Consider the following 17,363-nt stretch of genomic DNA (forward strand, 5'->3'; position numbering starts at 1 on the left):
CACACCTGAATCAAATGATTAGTTCATTACCAGGCCTCTGGAGAACTTCAAGAAATGTTGAGGAGGTAATTTAGCCATTTGAATCCCCTGTGATGGATCAAGAATACATCTGAAACCTGCAGGACACCGGCCCTCGAGGCCTGGAGTTCGACACCTGTGAAATAAAGATTTGCCAAAGGAAGCCACATGCATTCAATTGGGACACTGACTAGCAAAGTGTCAAATGGAGAATGCGGGCGTCGATCCCGCTACCTCTCGCATGCTAAGCGAGCGCTCTACCATTTGAGCTAACTCCCCTGTGCCACATGTCTTACTTATTACAGGCTACACTTTGTCCATACTTGTTGTATGATCAAAATAGGGAAGGGGCACAAATCCTGAAATCTGCAAAGCGCCCAGGAGGTGGCTGAGAGACTAAGGCGGCTCGCTGACAATCCACTGTCATGCTAACGTGACTGAATGCCATCAGCCTTAGAGACAGACTGAGGAGACTGGACATCCAAGGGACTGTGGACTAGAGCCACTGCTAATTCACATTGAATGAAGCCAACTGAGGGAGGTGGTTCTAATCAATATGCTTACCGACCTCCTCCCCTTGGTTTTCAGTATAGGGCAAGTTGGCCATTAGGAATGTTGCTATTCTGGAAGCAGAACGTCTTTCTACTACTGTATTATCAGACCATTGTCTTTAACATGACTTGTGCAACAAGACCACATGGTGAACTAAAGTGAATACTGAGCCAAAGAAGAGCATTGCATCATGCCTGCTTTGGCAGCCAATCTTACCCTGACAAGATGCATCAACATAAGCAGAAAGAGCTCTCGACGAGGATGGGATTCGAACCCACGCGTGCACAGCACAATGGATTAGCAGTCCATCGCCTTAACCTCTCGGCCACCTCATCTGCCGCACACCGCTCTTTGCCAGTAGCATTGGGAATTGACGAGGGATAATGTGTGAGCTGATCGCTGGTGTATGGACGCAGGGAGATTGACTCCAGATCCCCGACGAGGGGCTGCGTAACACTTTGGTAGAAGCCTGGAGTGATGCTGGCTTCTTCTTTGAGCCTGTTCTTCTTGGGGGTTGCCAGAGTGGATCGTCTGCCTCCATCTCACCCTGCCCCTAGCATTCTCCTCTGTCACACCAACCCTCTGCATGTCCTACTTGGCTACGTCTATGAACGTTGTCTTTGGTCTTTCTCTTATTCTCCTGCCCAGCTGCTCCGTATTTAACACCCTTTTCCCAGTATATCTTATATCCCTCCTCTGCACATGTGCAAATCACCTCAGCCTTGCTGGCCTAACGTCGTCTGCAAACGGCTCAACCCCAGCTGTCCCTCGCACGTGGTCATTTCACATCTGTTCCATCCTGGACACTCCCAAGCAAAAGCTTATCATCTTCAACTCTGCAGACTCCATCTGTGCCACACATCAGAGCAGCTCTCACTACCATCTTCTAAAGCTTGCCTTTCGCACTTGCTGCTATCCTTGTGTGACAAATCACCCCTGAATTTGTTCTCCACCCACACCCAATGGATTGGCTACACGCATGGCTTTGGGTCTCCTCGCGGATGTCCAAAAGTGTCCTGGAGAATGCGGGTATCGATCCCGCTGCCTCTCACATGCAAAGCGAGCGCTCTACCATTTGAGCTAATTCCCCATTGAGGGTTGAGCACTGCAGCTTCATCGTGCCATACGGAGCCTCAGCTCAGGTGGAACTAATCACAACACCCCCCTTTCAATGTTTTCTGGGCTTGTCAACTACAACAAGACTCTTTGGTGCAATCGTAACTCACACGAGACATTTCCGAGCGATTCAAGTCTGGGCCCTACGCAGTACGCCAGGAGAGTGTCACTGGAAGCCCCTTTCAGCTGCTTCTGGAGAAAAGAGATGTCAGACTGGGCCGGGGGACTCTTTGCTGCCATCGGCCAGTATTGTGAGGGTAAGAGGGGAGACAATCACTTCATATGGTCAAAGATTGATGAGGTTTGAAGCCAGCGTTAACATGGTAGTACCTGAAAGGTAGTGAGCGGAGAAGTGCAAATAAACCTGGGGTGTACAACATCAGGCCTCGAGGGCCGGTGTCCTGCAGGTTTTAGGTATAACCCTGGGTCAACACACCTGAATCAAATGATTAGTTCATTACCAGACCTCTGGAGAACTTCAAGAAATGTTGAGGAGGTAATTTAGCCATTTGAATCCCCTATGATGGATCAAGAATACATCTGAAACCTGCAGGACACCGGCCCTCGAGGCCTGGAGTTCGACACCTGTGAAATAAAGATTTGCCAAAGGAAGCCACATGCATTCAATTGGGACACTGACTAGCAAAGTGTCAAATGGAGAATGCGGGCGTCGATCCCGCTACCTCTCGCATGCTAAGCTAGCGCTCTACCATTTGAGCTAACTCCCCTGTGCCACATGTCTTACTTATTACAGGCTACACTTTGTCCATACTTGTTGTATGATCAAAATAGGGAAGGGGCACAAATCCTGAAATCTGCAAAGCGCCCAGGAGGTGGCTGAGAGACTAAGGCGGCTCGCTGACAATCCACTGTCATGCTAACGTGACTGAATGCCATCAGCCTTAGAGACAGACTGAGGAGACTGGACATCCAAGGGACTGTGGACTAGAGCCACTGCTAATTCACATTGAATGAAGCCAACTGAGGGAGGTGGTTCTAATCAATATGCTTACCGACCTCCTCCCCTTGGTTTTCAGTGTAGGGCAAGTGGGCCATTAGGAATGTTGCTATTCTGGAAGCAGAACGTCTTTCTACTACTGTATTATCAGACCATTGTCTTTAACATGACTTGTGCAGCAAGACCACATGGTGAATTAAAATGAAAACTGAGCATTGCATCATGCCTGCTTTGGCAGCCAATCTTACCCTGACAAGATGCATCAACATAAGCAGAAAGAGCTCTCGACGAGGATGGGATTCGAACCCACGCGTGCACAGCACAATGGATTAGCAGTCCATCGCCTTAACCTCTCGGCCACCTCATCTGCCGGACACCGCTCTTTGCCAGTAGCATTGGGAATTGACGAGGGATAATGTGTGAGCTGATCGCTGGTGTATGGACGCAGGGAGATTGACTCCAGATCCCCGACGAGGGGCTGCGTAACACTTTGGTAGAAGCCTGGAGTGATGCTGGCTTCTTCTTTGAGCCTGTTCTTCTTGGGGGTTGCCAGAGTGGATCATCTGCCTCCATCTCACCCTGCCCCTAGCATTCTCCTCTGTCACACCAACCCTCTGCATGTCCTACTTGGCTACGTCTATGAACGTTGTCTTTGGTCTTTCTCTTATTCTCCTGCCCAGCCGCTCCGTATTTAACACCCTTTTCCCAGTATATCTTATATCCCTCCTCTGCACATGTGCAAATCACCTCAGCCTTGCTGGCCTAACGTCGTCTGCAAACGGCTCAACCCCAGCTGTCCCTCGCACGTGGTCATTTCACATCTGTTCCATCCTGGACACTCCCAAGCAAAAGCTTATCATCTTCAACTCTGCAGACTCCATCTGTGCCACACATCAGAGCAGCTCTCACTACCATCTTCTAAAGCTTGCCTTTCGCACTTGCTGCTATCCTTGTGTGACAAATCACCCCTGAATTTGTTCTCCACCCACACCCAATGGATTGGCTACACGCATGGCTTTGGGTCTCCTCGCGGATGTCCAAAAGTGTCCTGGAGAATGCGGGTATCGATCCCGCTGCCTCTCACATGCAAAGCGAGCGCTCTACCATTTGAGCTAATTCCCCATTGAGGGTTGAGCACTGCAGCTTCATCGTGCCATACGGAGCCTCAGCTCAGGTGGAACTAATCACAACACCCCCCTTTCAATGTTTTCTGGGCTTGTCAACTACAACAAGACTCTTTGGTGCAATCGTAACTCACACGAGACATTTCCGAGCGATTCAAGTCTGGGCCCTACGCAGTACGCCAGGAGAGTGTCACTGGAAGCCCCTTTCAGCTGCTTCTGGAGAAAAGAGATGTCAGACTGGGCCGGGGGACTCTTTGCTGCCATCGGCCAGTATTGTGAGGGTAAGAGGGGAGACAATCACTTCATATGGTCAAAGATTGATGAGGTTTGAAGCCAGCGTTAACATGGTAGTACCTGAAAGGTAGTGAGCGGAGAAGTGCAAATAAACCTGGGGTGTACAACATCAGGCCTCGAGGGCCGGTGTCCTGCAGGTTTTAGGTATAACCCTGGGTCAACACACCTGAATCAAATGATTAGTTCATTACCAGGCCTCTGGAGAACTTCAAGAAATGTTGAGGAGGTAATTTAGCCATTTGAATCCCCTATGATGGATCAAGAATACATCTGAAACCTGCAGGACACCGGCCCTCGAGGCCTGGAGTTCGACACCTGTGAAATAAAGATTTGCCAAAGGAAGCCACATGCATTCAATTGGGACACTGACTAGCAAAGTGTCAAATGGAGAATGCGGGCGTCGATCTCGCTACCTCTCGCATGCTAAGCGAGCGCTCTACCATTTGAGCTAACTCCCCTGTGCCACATGTCTTACTTATTACAGGCTACACTTTGTCCATACTTGTTGTATGATCAAAATAGGGAAGGGGCACAAATCCTGAAATCTGCAAAGCGCCCAGGAGGTGGCTGAGAGACTAAGGCGGCTCGCTGACAATCCACTGTCATGCTAACGTGACTGAATGCCATCAGCCTTAGAGACAGACTGAGGAGACTGGACATCCAAGGGACTGTGGACTAGAGCCACTGCTAATTCACATTGAATGAAGCCAACTGAGGGAGGTGGTTCTAATCAATATGCTTACCGACCTCCTCCCCTTGGTTTTCAGTGTAGGGCAAGTGGGCCATTAGGAATGTTGCTATTCTGGAAGCAGAACGTCTTTCTACTACTGTATTAGCAGACCATTGTCTTTAACATGACTTGTGCAGCAAGACCACATGGTGAATTAAAATGAAAACTGAGCATTGCATCATGCCTGCTTTGGCAGCCAATCTTACCCTGACAAGATGCATCAACATAAGCAGAAAGAGCTCTCGACGAGGATGGGATTCGAACCCACGCGTGCACAGCACAATGGATTAGCAGTCCATCGCCTTAACCTCTCGGCCACCTCATCTGCCGCACACCGCTCTTTGCCAGTAGCATTGGGAATTGACGAGGGATAATGTGTGAGCTGATCGCTGGTGTATGGACGCAGGGAGATTGACTCCAGATCCCCGACGAGGGGCTGCGTAACACTTTGGTAGAAGCCTGGAGTGATGCTGGCTTCTTCTTTGAGCCTGTTCTTCTTGGGGGTTGCCAGAGTGGATCGTCTGCCTCCATCTCACCCTGCCCCTAGCATTCTCCTCTGTCACACCAACCCTCTGCATGTCCTACTTGGCTACGTCTATGAACGTTGTCTTTGGTCTTTCTCTTATTCTCCTGCCCAGCCGCTCCGTATTTAACACCCTTTTCCCAGTATATCTTATATCCCTCCTCTGCACATGTGCAAATCACCTCAGCCTTGCTGGCCTAACGTCGTCTGCAAACGGCTCAACCCCAGCTGTCCCTCGCACGTGGTCATTTCACATCTGTTCCATCCTGGACACTCCCAAGCAAAAGCTTATCATCTTCAACTCTGCAGACTCCATCTGTGCCACACATCAGAGCAGCTCTCACTACCATCTTCTAAAGCTTGCCTTTCGCACTTGCTGCTATCCTTGTGTGACAAATCACCCCTGAATTTGTTCTCCACCCACACCCAATGGATTGGCTACACGCATGGCTTTGGGTCTCCTCGCGGATGTCCAAAAGTGTCCTGGAGAATGCGGGTATCGATCCCGCTGCCTCTCACATGCAAAGCGAGCGCTCTACCATTTGAGCTAATTCCCCATTGAGGGTTGAGCACTGCAGCTTCATCGTGCCATACGGAGCCTCAGCTCAGGTGGAACTAATCACAACACCCCCCTTTCAATGTTTTCTGGGCTTGTCAACTACAACAAGACTCTTTGGTGCAATCGTAACTCACACGAGACATTTCCGAGCGATTCAAGTCTGGGCCCTACGCAGTACGCCAGGAGAGTGTCACTGGAAGCCCCTTTCAGCTGCTTCTGGAGAAAAGAGATGTCAGACTGGGCCGGGGGACTCTTTGCTGCCATCGGCCAGTATTGTGAGGGTAAGAGGGGAGACAATCACTTCATATGGTCAAAGATTGATGAGGTTTGAAGCCAGCGTTAACATGGTAGTACCTGAAAGGTAGTGAGCGGAGAAGTGCAAATAAACCTGGGGTGTACAACATCAGGCCTCGAGGGCCGGTGTCCTGCAGGTTTTAGGTATAACCCTGGGTCAACACACCTGAATCAAATGATTAGTTCATTACCAGGCCTCTGGAGAACTTCAAGAAATGTTGAGGAGGTAATTTAGCCATTTGAATCCCCTGTGATGGATCAAGAATACATCTGAAACCTGCAGGACACCGGCCCTCGAGGCCTGGAGTTCGACACCTGTGAAATAAAGATTTGCCAAAGGAAGCCACATGCATTCAATTGGGACACTGACTAGCAAAGTGTCAAATGGAGAATGCGGGCGTCGATCCCGCTACCTCTCGCATGCTAAGCGAGCGCGCTACCATTTGAGCTAACTCCCCTGTGCCACATGTCTTACTTATTACAGGCTACACTTTGTCCATACTTGTTGTATGATCAAAATAGGGAAGGGGCACAAATCCTGAAATCTGCAAAGCGCCCAGGAGGTGGCTGAGAGACTAAGGCGGCTCGCTGACAATCCACTGTCATGCTAACGTGACTGAATGCCATCAGCCTTAGAGACAGACTGAGGAGACTGGACATCCAAGGGACTGTGGACTAGAGCCACTGCTAATTCACATTGAATGAAGCCAACTGAGGGAGGTGGTTCTAATCAATATGCTTACCGACCTCCTCCCCTTGGTTTTCAGTATAGGGCAAGTTGGCCATTAGGAATGTTGCTATTCTGGAAGCAGAACGTCTTTCTACTACTGTATTATCAGACCATTGTCTTTAACATGACTTGTGCAACAAGACCACATGGTGAACTAAAGTGAATACTGAGCCAAAGAAGAGCATTGCATCATGCCTGCTTTGGCAGCCAATCTTACCCTGACAAGATGCATCAACATAAGCAGAAAGAGCTCTCGACGAGGATGGGATTCGAACCCACGCGTGCACAGCACAATGGATTAGCAGTCCATCGCCTTAACCTCTCGGCCACCTCATCTGCCGCACACCGCTCTTTGCCAGTAGCATTGGGAATTGACGAGGGATAATGTGTGAGCTGATCGCTGGTGTATGGACGCAGGGAGATTGACTCCAGATCCCCGACGAGGGGCTGCGTAACACTTTGGTAGAAGCCTGGAGTGATGCTGGCTTCTTCTTTGAGCCTGTTCTTCTTGGGGGTTGCCAGAGTGGATCGTCTGCCTCCATCTCACCCTGCCCCTAGCATTCTCCTCTGTCACACCAACCCTCTGCATGTCCTACTTGGCTACGTCTATGAACGTTGTCTTTGGTCTTTCTCTTATTCTCCTGCCCAGCTGCTCCGTATTTAACACCCTTTTCCCAGTATATCTTATATCCCTCCTCTGCACATGTGCAAATCACCTCAGCCTTGCTGGCCTAACGTCGTCTGCAAACGGCTCAACCCCAGCTGTCCCTCGCACGTGGTCATTTCACATCTGTTCCATCCTGGACACTCCCAAGCAAAAGCTTATCATCTTCAACTCTGCAGACTCCATCTGTGCCACACATCAGAGCAGCTCTCACTACCATCTTCTAAAGCTTGCCTTTCGCACTTGCTGCTATCCTTGTGTGACAAATCACCCCTGAATTTGTTCTCCACCCACACCCAATGGATTGGCTACACGCATGGCTTTGGGTCTCCTCGCGGATGTCCAAAAGTGTCCTGGAGAATGCGGGTATCGATCCCGCTGCCTCTCACATGCAAAGCGAGCGCTCTACCATTTGAGCTAATTCCCCATTGAGGGTTGAGCACTGCAGCTTCATCGTGCCATACGGAGCCTCAGCTCAGGTGGAACTAATCACAACACCCCCCTTTCAATGTTTTCTGGGCTTGTCAACTACAACAAGACTCTTTGGTGCAATCGTAACTCACACGAGACATTTCCGAGCGATTCAAGTCTGGGCCCTACGCAGTACGCCAGGAGAGTGTCACTGGAAGCCCCTTTCAGCTGCTTCTGGAGAAAAGAGATGTCAGACTGGGCCGGGGGACTCTTTGCTGCCATCGGCCAGTATTGTGAGGGTAAGAGGGGAGACAATCACTTCATATGGTCAAAGATTGATGAGGTTTGAAGCCAGCGTTAACATGGTAGTACCTGAAAGGTAGTGAGCGGAGAAGTGCAAATAAACCTGGGGTGTACAACATCAGGCCTCGAGGGCCGGTGTCCTGCAGGTTTTAGGTATAACCCTGGGTCAACACACCTGAATCAAATGATTAGTTCATTACCAGACCTCTGGAGAACTTCAAGAAATGTTGAGGAGGTAATTTAGCCATTTGAATCCCCTATGATGGATCAAGAATACATCTGAAACCTGCAGGACACCGGCCCTCGAGGCCTGGAGTTCGACACCTGTGAAATAAAGATTTGCCAAAGGAAGCCACATGCATTCAATTGGGACACTGACTAGCAAAGTGTCAAATGGAGAATGCGGGCGTCGATCCCGCTACCTCTCGCATGCTAAGCTAGCGCTCTACCATTTGAGCTAACTCCCCTGTGCCACATGTCTTACTTATTACAGGCTACACTTTGTCCATACTTGTTGTATGATCAAAATAGGGAAGGGGCACAAATCCTGAAATCTGCAAAGCGCCCAGGAGGTGGCTGAGAGACTAAGGCGGCTCGCTGACAATCCACTGTCATGCTAACGTGACTGAATGCCATCAGCCTTAGAGACAGACTGAGGAGACTGGACATCCAAGGGACTGTGGACTAGAGCCACTGCTAATTCACATTGAATGAAGCCAACTGAGGGAGGTGGTTCTAATCAATATGCTTACCGACCTCCTCCCCTTGGTTTTCAGTGTAGGGCAAGTGGGCCATTAGGAATGTTGCTATTCTGGAAGCAGAACGTCTTTCTACTACTGTATTATCAGACCATTGTCTTTAACATGACTTGTGCAGCAAGACCACATGGTGAATTAAAATGAAAACTGAGCATTGCATCATGCCTGCTTTGGCAGCCAATCTTACCCTGACAAGATGCATCAACATAAGCAGAAAGAGCTCTCGACGAGGATGGGATTCGAACCCACGCGTGCACAGCACAATGGATTAGCAGTCCATCGCCTTAACCTCTCGGCCACCTCATCTGCCGCACACCGCTCTTTGCCAGTAGCATTGGGAATTGACGAGGGATAATGTGTGAGCTGATCGCTGGTGTATGGACGCAGGGAGATTGACTCCAGATCCCCGACGAGGGGCTGCGTAACACTTTGGTAGAAGCCTGGAGTGATGCTGGCTTCTTCTTTGAGCCTGTTCTTCTTGGGGGTTGCCAGAGTGGATCGTCTGCCTCCATCTCACCCTGCCCCTAGCATTCTCCTCTGTCACACCAACCCTCTGCATGTCCTACTTGGCTACGTCTATGAACGTTGTCTTTGGTCTTTCTCTTATTCTCCTGCCCAGCTGCTCCGTATTTAACACCCTTTTCCCAGTATATCTTATATCCCTCCTCTGCACATGTGCAAATCACCTCAGCCTTGCTGGCCTAACGTCGTCTGCAAACGGCTCAACCCCAGCTGTCCCTCGCACGTGGTCATTTCACATCTGTTCCATCCTGGACACTCCCAAGCAAAAGCTTATCATCTTCAACTCTGCAGACTCCATCTGTGCCACACATCAGAGCAGCTCTCACTACCATCTTCTAAAGCTTGCCTTTCGCACTTGCTGCTATCCTTGTGTGACAAATCACCCCTGAATTTGTTCTCCACCCACACCCAATGGATTGGCTACACGCATGGCTTTGGGTCTCCTCGCGGATGTCCAAAAGTGTCCTGGAGAATGCGGGTATCGATCCCGCTGCCTCTCACATGCAAAGCGAGCGCTCTACCATTTGAGCTAATTCCCCATTGAGGGTTGAGCACTGCAGCTTCATCGTGCCATACGGAGCCTCAGCTCAGGTGGAACTAATCACAACACCCCCCTTTCAATGTTTTCTGGGCTTGTCAACTACAACAAGACTCTTTGGTGCAATCGTAACTCACACGAGACATTTCCGAGCGATTCAAGTCTGGGCCCTACGCAGTACGCCAGGAGAGTGTCACTGGAAGCCCCTTTCAGCTGCTTCTGGAGAAAAGAGATGTCAGACTGGGCCGGGGGACTCTTTGCTGCCATCGGCCAGTATTGTGAGGGTAAGAGGGGAGACAATCACTTCATATGGTCAAAGATTGATGAGGTTTGAAGCCAGCGTTAACATGGTAGTACCTGAAAGGTAGTGAGCGGAGAAGTGCAAATAAACCTGGGGTGTACAACATCAGGCCTCGAGGGCCGGTGTCCTGCAGGTTTTAGGTATAACCCTGGGTCAACACACCTGAATCAAATGATTAGTTCATTACCAGACCTCTGGAGAACTTCAAGAAATGTTGAGGAGGTAATTTAGCCATTTGAATCCCCTATGATGGATCAAGAATACATCTGAAACCTGCAGGACACCGGCCCTCGAGGCCTGGAGTTCGACACCTGTGAAATAAAGATTTGCCAAAGGAAGCCACATGCATTCAATTGGGACACTGACTAGCAAAGTGTCAAATGGAGAATGCGGGCGTCGATCCCGCTACCTCTCGCATGCTAAGCGAGCGCTCTACCATTTGAGCTAACTCCCCTGTGCCACATGTCTTACTTATTACAGGCTACACTTTGTCCATACTTGTTGTATGATCAAAATAGGGAAGGGGCACAAATCCTGAAATCTGCAAAGCGCCCAGGAGGTGGCTGAGAGACTAAGGCGGCTCGCTGACAATCCACTGTCATGCTAACGTGACTGAATGCCATCAGCCTTAGAGACAGACTGAGGAGACTGGACATCCAAGGGACTGTGGACTAGAGCCACTGCTAATTCACATTGAATGAAGCCAACTGAGGGAGGTGGTTCTAATCAATATGCTTACCGACCTCCTCCCCTTGGTTTTCAGTGTAGGGCAAGTTGGCCATTAGGAATGTTGCTATTCTGGAAGCAGAACGTCTTTCTACTACTGTATTATCAGACCATTGTCTTTAACATGACTTGTGCAGCAAGACCACATGGTGAATTAAAATGAAAACTGAGCATTGCATCATGCCTGCTTTGGCAGCCAATCTTACCCTGACAAGATGCATCAACATAAGCAGAAAGAGCTCTCGACGAGGATGGGATTCGAACCCACGCGTGCACAGCACAATGGATTAGCAGTCCATCGCCTTAACCTCTCGGCCACCTCATCTGCCGCACACCGCTCTTTGCCAGTAGCATTGGGAATTGACGAGGGATAATGTGTGAGCTGATCGCTGGTGTATGGACGCAGGGAGATTGACTCCAGATCCCCGACGAGGGGCTGCGTAACACTTTGGTAGAAGCCTGGAGTGATGCTGGCTTCTTCTTTGAGCCTGTTCTTCTTGGGGGTTGCCAGAGTGGATCGTCTGCCTCCATCTCACCCTGCCCCTAGCATTCTCCTCTGTCACACCAACCCTCTGCATGTCCTACTTGGCTACGTCTATGAACGTTGTCTTTGGTCTTTCTCTTATTCTCCTGCCCAGCTGCTCCGTATTTAACACCCTTTTCCCAGTATATCTTATATCCCTCCTCTGCACATGTGCAAATCACCTCAGCCTTGCTGGCCTAACGTCGTCTGCAAACGGCTCAACCCCAGCTGTCCCTCGCACGTGGTCATTTCACATCTGTTCCATCCTGGACACTCCCAAGCAAAAGCTTATCATCTTCAACTCTGCAGACTCCATCTGTGCCACACATCAGAGCAGCTCTCACTACCATCTTCTAAAGCTTGCCTTTCGCACTTGCTGCTATCCTTGTGTGACAAATCACCCCTGAATTTGTTCTCCACCCACACCCAATGGATTGGCTACACGCATGGCTTTGGGTCTCCTCGCGGATGTCCAAAAGTGTCCTGGAGAATGCGGGTATCGATCCCGCTGCCTCTCACATGCAAAGCGAGCGCTCTACCATTTGAGCTAATTCCCCATTGAGGGTTGAGCACTGCAGCTTCATCGTGCCATACGGAGCCTCAGCTCAGGTGGAACTAATCACAACACCCCCCTTTCAATGTTTTCTGGGCTTGTCAACTACAACAAGACTCTTTGGTGCAATCGTAACTCACACGAGACATTTCCGAGCGATTCAAGTCTGGGCCCTACGCAGTACGCCAGGAGAGTGTCACTGGAAGCCCCTTTCAGCTGCTTCTGGAGAAAAGCGATGTCAGACTGGGCCGGGGGACTCTTTGCTGCCATCGGCCAGTATTGTGAGGGTAAGAGGGGAGACAATCACTTCATATGGTCAAAGATTGATGAGGTTTGAAGCCAGCGTTAACATGGTAGTACCTGAAAGGTAGTGAGCGGAGAAGTGCAAATAAACCTGGGGTGTACAACATCAGGCCTCGAGGGCCGGTGTCCTGCAGGTTTTAGGTATAACCCTGGGTCAACACACCTGAATCAAATGATTAGTTCATTACCAGGCCTCTGGAGAACTTCAAGAAATGTTGAGGAGGTAATTTAGCCATTTGAATCCCCTATGATGGATCAAGAATACATCTGAAACCTGCAGGACACCGGCCCTCGAGGCCTGGAGTTCGACACCTGTGAAATAAAGATTTGCCAAAGGAAGCCACATGCATTCAATTGGGACACTGACTAGCAAAGTGTCAAATGGAGAATGCGGGCGTCGATCCCGCTACCTCTCGCATGCTAAGCGAGCGCTCTACCATTTGAGCTAACTCCCCTGTGCCACATGTCTTACTTATTACAGGCTACACTTTGTCCATACTTGTTGTATGATCAAAATAGGGAAGGGGCACAAATCCTGAAATCTGCAAAGCGCCCAGGAGGTGGCTGAGAGACTAAGGCGGCTCGCTGACAATCCACTGTCATGCTAACGTGACTGAATGCCATCAGCCTTAGAGACAGACTGAGGAGACTGGACATCCAAGGGACTGTGGACTAGAGCCACTGCTAATTCACATTGAATGAAGCCAACTGAGGGAGGTGGTTCTAATCAATATGCTTACCGACCTCCTCCCCTTGGTTTTCAGTGTAGGGCAAGTGGGCCATTAGGAATGTTGCTATTCTGGAAGCAGAACGTCTTTCTACTACTGTATTAGCAGACCATTGTCTTTAACATGACCTGTGCAGCAAGACCACATGGTGAACTAAAGTGAATACTGAGCCAAAGAAGAGCATTGCATCATGCCTGCTTTGGCAGCCAATCTTACACTGACAAGATGCATCAACATAAGCAGAAAGAGCTCTCGACGAGGATGGGATTCGAACCCACGCGTGCACAGCACAATGGATTAGCAGTCCATCGCCTTAACCTCTCGGCCACCTCATCTGCCGCACACCGCTCTTTGCCAGTAGCATTGGGAATTGACGAGGGATAATGTGTGAGCTGATCGCTGGTGTATGGACGCAGGGAGATTGACTCCAGATCCCCGACGAGGGGCTGCGTAACACTTTGGTAGAAGCCTGGAGTGATGCTGGCTTCTTCTTTGAGCCTGTTCTTCTTGGGGGTTGCCAGAGTGGATCGTCTGCCTCCATCTCACCCTGCCCCTAGCATTCTCCTCTGTCACACCAACCCTCTGCATGTCCTACTTGGCTACGTCTATGAACGTTGTCTTTGGTCTTTCTCTTATTCTCCTGCCCAGCTGCTCCGTATTTAACACCCTTTTCCCAGTATATCTTATATCCCTCCTCTGCACATGTGCAAATCACCTCAGCCTTGCTGGCCTAACGTCGTCTGCAAACGGCTCAACCCCAGCTGTCCCTCGCACGTGGTCATTTCACATCTGTTCCATCCTGGACACTCCCAAGCAAAAGCTTATCATCTTCAACTCTGCAGACTCCATCTGTGCCACACATCAGAGCAGCTCTCACTACCATCTTCTAAAGCTTGCCTTTCGCACTTGCTGCTATCCTTGTGTGACAAATCACCCCTGAATTTGTTCTCCACCCACACCCAATGGATTGGCTACACGCATGGCTTTGGGTCTCCTCGCGGATGTCCAAAAGTGTCCTGGAGAATGCGGGTATCGATCCCGCTGCCTCTCACATGCAAAGCGAGCGCTCTACCATTTGAGCTAATTCCCCATTGAGGGTTGAGCACTGCAGCTTCATCGTGCCATACGGAGCCTCAGCTCAGGTGGAACTAATCACAACACCCCCCTTTCAATGTTTTCTGGGCTTGTCAACTACAACAAGACTCTTTGGTGCAATCGTAACTCACACGAGACATTTCCGAGCGATTCAAGTCTGGGCCCTACGCAGTACGCCAGGAGAGTGTCACTGGAAGCCCCTTTCAGCTGCTTCTGGAGAAAAGCGATGTCAGACTGGGCCGGGGGACTCTTTGCTGCCATCGGCCAGTATTGTGAGGGTAAGAGGGGAGACAATCACTTCATATGGTCAAAGATTGATGAGGTTTGAAGCCAGCGTTAACATGGTAGTACCTGAAAGGTAGTGAGCGGAGAAGTGCAAATAAACCTGGGGTGTACAACATCAGGCCTCGAGGGCCGGTGTCCTGCAGGTTTTAGGTATAACCCTGGGTCAACACACCTGAATCAAATGATTAGTTCATTACCAGGCCTCTGGAGAACTTCAAGAAATGTTGAGGAGGTAATTTAGCCATTTGAATCCCCTATGATGGATCAAGAATACATCTGAAACCTGCAGGACACCGGCCCTCGAGGCCTGGAGTTCGACACCTGTGAAATAAAGATTTGCCAAAGGAAGCCACATGCATTCAATTGGGACACTGACTAGCAAAGTGTCAAATGGAGAATGCGGGCGTCGATCCCGCTACCTCTCGCATGCTAAGCGAGCGCTCTACCATTTGAGCTAACTCCCCTGTGCCACATGTCTTACTTATTACAGGCTACACTTTGTCCATACTTGTTGTATGATCAAAATAGGGAAGGGGCACAAATCCTGAAATCTGCAAAGCGCCCAGGAGGTGGCTGAGAGACTAAGGCGGCTCGCTGACAATCCACTGTCATGCTAACGTGACTGAATGCCATCAGCCTTAGAGACAGACTGAGGAGACTGGACATCCAAGGGACTGTGGACTAGAGCCACTGCTAATTCACATTGAATGAAGCCAACTGAGGGAGGTGGTTCTAATCAATATGCTTACCGACCTCCTCCCCTTGGTTTTCAGTGTAGGGCAAGTGGGCCATTAGGAATGTTGCTATTCTGGAAGCAGAACGTCTTTCTACTACTGTATTATCAGACCATTGTCTTTAACATGACTTGTGCAGCAAGACCACATGGTGAATTAAAATGAAAACTGAGCATTGCATCATGCCTGCTTTGGCAGCCAATCTTACCCTGACAAGATGCATCAACATAAGCAGAAAGAGCTCTCGACGAGGATGGGATTCGAACCCACGCGTGCACAGCACAATGGATTAGCAGTCCATCGCCTTAACCTCTCGGCCACCTCATCTGCCGCACACTGCTCTTTGCCAGTAGCATTGGGAATTGACGAGGGATAATGTGTGAGCTGATCGCTGGTGTATGGACGCAGGGAGATTGACTCCAGATCCCCGACGAGGGGCTGCGTAACACTTTGGTAGAAGCCTGGAGTGATGCTGGCTTCTTCTTTGAGCCTGTTCTTCTTGGGGGTTGCCAGAGTGGATCGTCTGCCTCCATCTCACCCTGCCCCTAGCATTCTCCTCTGTCACACCAACCCTCTGCATGTCCTACTTGGCTACGTCTATGAACGTTGTCTTTGGTCTTTCTCTTATTCTCCTGCCCAGCCGCTCCGTATTTAACACCCTTTTCCCAGTATATCTTATATCCCTCCTCTGCACATGTGCAAATCACCTCAGCCTTGCTGGCCTAACGTCGTCTGCAAACGGCTCAACCCCAGCTGTCCCTCGCACGTGGTCATTTCACATCTGTTCCATCCTGGACACTCCCAAGCAAAAGCTTATCATCTTCAACTCTGCAGACTCCATCTGTGCCACACATCAGAGCAGCTCTCACTACCATCTTCTAAAGCTTGCCTTTCGCACTTGCTGCTATCCTTGTGTGACAAATCACCCCTGAATTTGTTCTCCACCCACACCCAATGGATTGGCTACACGCATGGCTTTGGGTCTCCTCGCGGATGTCCAAAAGTGTCCTGGAGAATGCGGGTATCGATCCCGCTGCCTCTCACATGCAAAGCGAGCGCTCTACCATTTGAGCTAATTCCCCATTGAGGGTTGAGCACTGCAGCTTCATCGTGCCATACGGAGCCTCAGCTCAGGTGGAACTAATCACAACACCCCCCTTTCAATGTTTTCTGGGCTTGTCAACTACAACAAGACTCTTTGGTGCAATCGTAACTCACACGAGACATTTCCGAGCGATTCAAGTCTGGGCCCTACGCAGTACGCCAGGAGAGTGTCACTGGAAGCCCCTTTCAGCTGCTTCTGGAGAAAAGAGATGTCAGACTGGGCCGGGGGACTCTTTGCTGCCATCGGCCAGTATTGTGAGGGTAAGAGGGGAGACAATCACTTCATATGGTCAAAGATTGATGAGGTTTGAAGCCAGCGTTAACATGGTAGTACCTGAAAGGTAGTGAGCGGAGAAGTGCAAATAAACCTGGGGTGTACAACATCAGGCCTCGAGGGCCGGTGTCCTGCAGGTTTTAGGTATAACCCTGGGTCAACACACCTGAATCAAATGATTAGTTCATTACCAGGCCTCTGGAGAACTTCAAGAAATGTTGAGGAGGTAATTTAGCCATTTGAATCCCCTATGATGGATCAAGAATACATCTGAAACCTGCAGGACACCGGCCCTCGAGGCCTGGAGTTCGACACCTGTGAAATAAAGATTTGCCAAAGGAAGCCACATGCATTCAATTGGGACACTGACTAGCAAAGTGTCAAATGGAGAATGCGGGCGTCGATCCCGCTACCTCTCGCATGCTAAGCGAGCGCGCTACCATTTGAGCTAACTCCCCTGTGCCACATGTCTTACTTATTACAGGCTACACTTTGTCCATACTTGTTGTATGATCAAAATAGGGAAGGGGCACAAATCCTGAAATCTGCAAAGCGCCCAGGAGGTGGCTGAGAGACTAAGGCGGCTCGCTGACAATCCACTGTCATGCTAACGTGACTGAATGCCATCAGCCTTAGAGACAGA

The 17,363-nt window shown here is 49.9% G+C and overlaps 20 non-coding genes across 20 annotated transcripts; all 20 read right to left on the bottom strand.

The window, feature by feature from the left end:
• Positions 1–224: 224 nt before the first annotated feature.
• Positions 225–297, bottom strand: trnaa-agc (transfer RNA alanine (anticodon AGC)). The gene has a single exon. It is a non-coding gene; the product is annotated as a tRNA-Ala (tRNA).
• A 526-nt stretch (positions 298–823) lies between these two features.
• On the bottom strand, positions 824–905 carry trnas-gcu (transfer RNA serine (anticodon GCU)). Its single transcript has one exon. It is a non-coding gene; the product is annotated as a tRNA-Ser (tRNA).
• A 682-nt stretch (positions 906–1,587) lies between these two features.
• On the bottom strand, positions 1,588–1,660 carry trnaa-ugc (transfer RNA alanine (anticodon UGC)). The gene has a single exon. It is a non-coding gene; the product is annotated as a tRNA-Ala (tRNA).
• A 1,269-nt stretch (positions 1,661–2,929) lies between these two features.
• On the bottom strand, positions 2,930–3,011 carry trnas-gcu (transfer RNA serine (anticodon GCU)). The gene has a single exon. It is a non-coding gene; the product is annotated as a tRNA-Ser (tRNA).
• A 682-nt stretch (positions 3,012–3,693) lies between these two features.
• trnaa-ugc (transfer RNA alanine (anticodon UGC)) lies at positions 3,694–3,766 on the bottom strand. The gene has a single exon. It is a non-coding gene; the product is annotated as a tRNA-Ala (tRNA).
• A 1,269-nt stretch (positions 3,767–5,035) lies between these two features.
• trnas-gcu (transfer RNA serine (anticodon GCU)) lies at positions 5,036–5,117 on the bottom strand. The gene has a single exon. It is a non-coding gene; the product is annotated as a tRNA-Ser (tRNA).
• A 682-nt stretch (positions 5,118–5,799) lies between these two features.
• On the bottom strand, positions 5,800–5,872 carry trnaa-ugc (transfer RNA alanine (anticodon UGC)). Its single transcript has one exon. It is a non-coding gene; the product is annotated as a tRNA-Ala (tRNA).
• A 1,280-nt stretch (positions 5,873–7,152) lies between these two features.
• On the bottom strand, positions 7,153–7,234 carry trnas-gcu (transfer RNA serine (anticodon GCU)). The gene has a single exon. It is a non-coding gene; the product is annotated as a tRNA-Ser (tRNA).
• Positions 7,235–7,916: 682 nt separating this feature from the next.
• Positions 7,917–7,989, bottom strand: trnaa-ugc (transfer RNA alanine (anticodon UGC)). The gene has a single exon. It is a non-coding gene; the product is annotated as a tRNA-Ala (tRNA).
• Positions 7,990–9,258: 1,269 nt separating this feature from the next.
• trnas-gcu (transfer RNA serine (anticodon GCU)) lies at positions 9,259–9,340 on the bottom strand. The gene has a single exon. It is a non-coding gene; the product is annotated as a tRNA-Ser (tRNA).
• A 682-nt stretch (positions 9,341–10,022) lies between these two features.
• On the bottom strand, positions 10,023–10,095 carry trnaa-ugc (transfer RNA alanine (anticodon UGC)). Its single transcript has one exon. It is a non-coding gene; the product is annotated as a tRNA-Ala (tRNA).
• Positions 10,096–10,776: 681 nt separating this feature from the next.
• trnaa-agc (transfer RNA alanine (anticodon AGC)) lies at positions 10,777–10,849 on the bottom strand. Its single transcript has one exon. It is a non-coding gene; the product is annotated as a tRNA-Ala (tRNA).
• Positions 10,850–11,364: 515 nt separating this feature from the next.
• On the bottom strand, positions 11,365–11,446 carry trnas-gcu (transfer RNA serine (anticodon GCU)). The gene has a single exon. It is a non-coding gene; the product is annotated as a tRNA-Ser (tRNA).
• A 682-nt stretch (positions 11,447–12,128) lies between these two features.
• On the bottom strand, positions 12,129–12,201 carry trnaa-ugc (transfer RNA alanine (anticodon UGC)). The gene has a single exon. It is a non-coding gene; the product is annotated as a tRNA-Ala (tRNA).
• Positions 12,202–12,882: 681 nt separating this feature from the next.
• Positions 12,883–12,955, bottom strand: trnaa-agc (transfer RNA alanine (anticodon AGC)). Its single transcript has one exon. It is a non-coding gene; the product is annotated as a tRNA-Ala (tRNA).
• A 526-nt stretch (positions 12,956–13,481) lies between these two features.
• On the bottom strand, positions 13,482–13,563 carry trnas-gcu (transfer RNA serine (anticodon GCU)). Its single transcript has one exon. It is a non-coding gene; the product is annotated as a tRNA-Ser (tRNA).
• Positions 13,564–14,245: 682 nt separating this feature from the next.
• On the bottom strand, positions 14,246–14,318 carry trnaa-ugc (transfer RNA alanine (anticodon UGC)). Its single transcript has one exon. It is a non-coding gene; the product is annotated as a tRNA-Ala (tRNA).
• A 681-nt stretch (positions 14,319–14,999) lies between these two features.
• Positions 15,000–15,072, bottom strand: trnaa-agc (transfer RNA alanine (anticodon AGC)). Its single transcript has one exon. It is a non-coding gene; the product is annotated as a tRNA-Ala (tRNA).
• Positions 15,073–15,587: 515 nt separating this feature from the next.
• trnas-gcu (transfer RNA serine (anticodon GCU)) lies at positions 15,588–15,669 on the bottom strand. The gene has a single exon. It is a non-coding gene; the product is annotated as a tRNA-Ser (tRNA).
• Positions 15,670–16,351: 682 nt separating this feature from the next.
• Positions 16,352–16,424, bottom strand: trnaa-ugc (transfer RNA alanine (anticodon UGC)). The gene has a single exon. It is a non-coding gene; the product is annotated as a tRNA-Ala (tRNA).
• Positions 16,425–17,363: the final 939 nt, after the last annotated feature.

Source organism: Mchenga conophoros, linkage group LG12 (assembly GCF_057382185.1).
Source record: "Mchenga conophoros isolate Kocher_MC1m ecotype Shallow Benthic linkage group LG12, M_conophoros_male_GT1.1, whole genome shotgun sequence".
NCBI classification, from domain to species: domain Eukaryota; kingdom Metazoa; phylum Chordata; class Actinopteri; order Cichliformes; family Cichlidae; genus Mchenga; species Mchenga conophoros.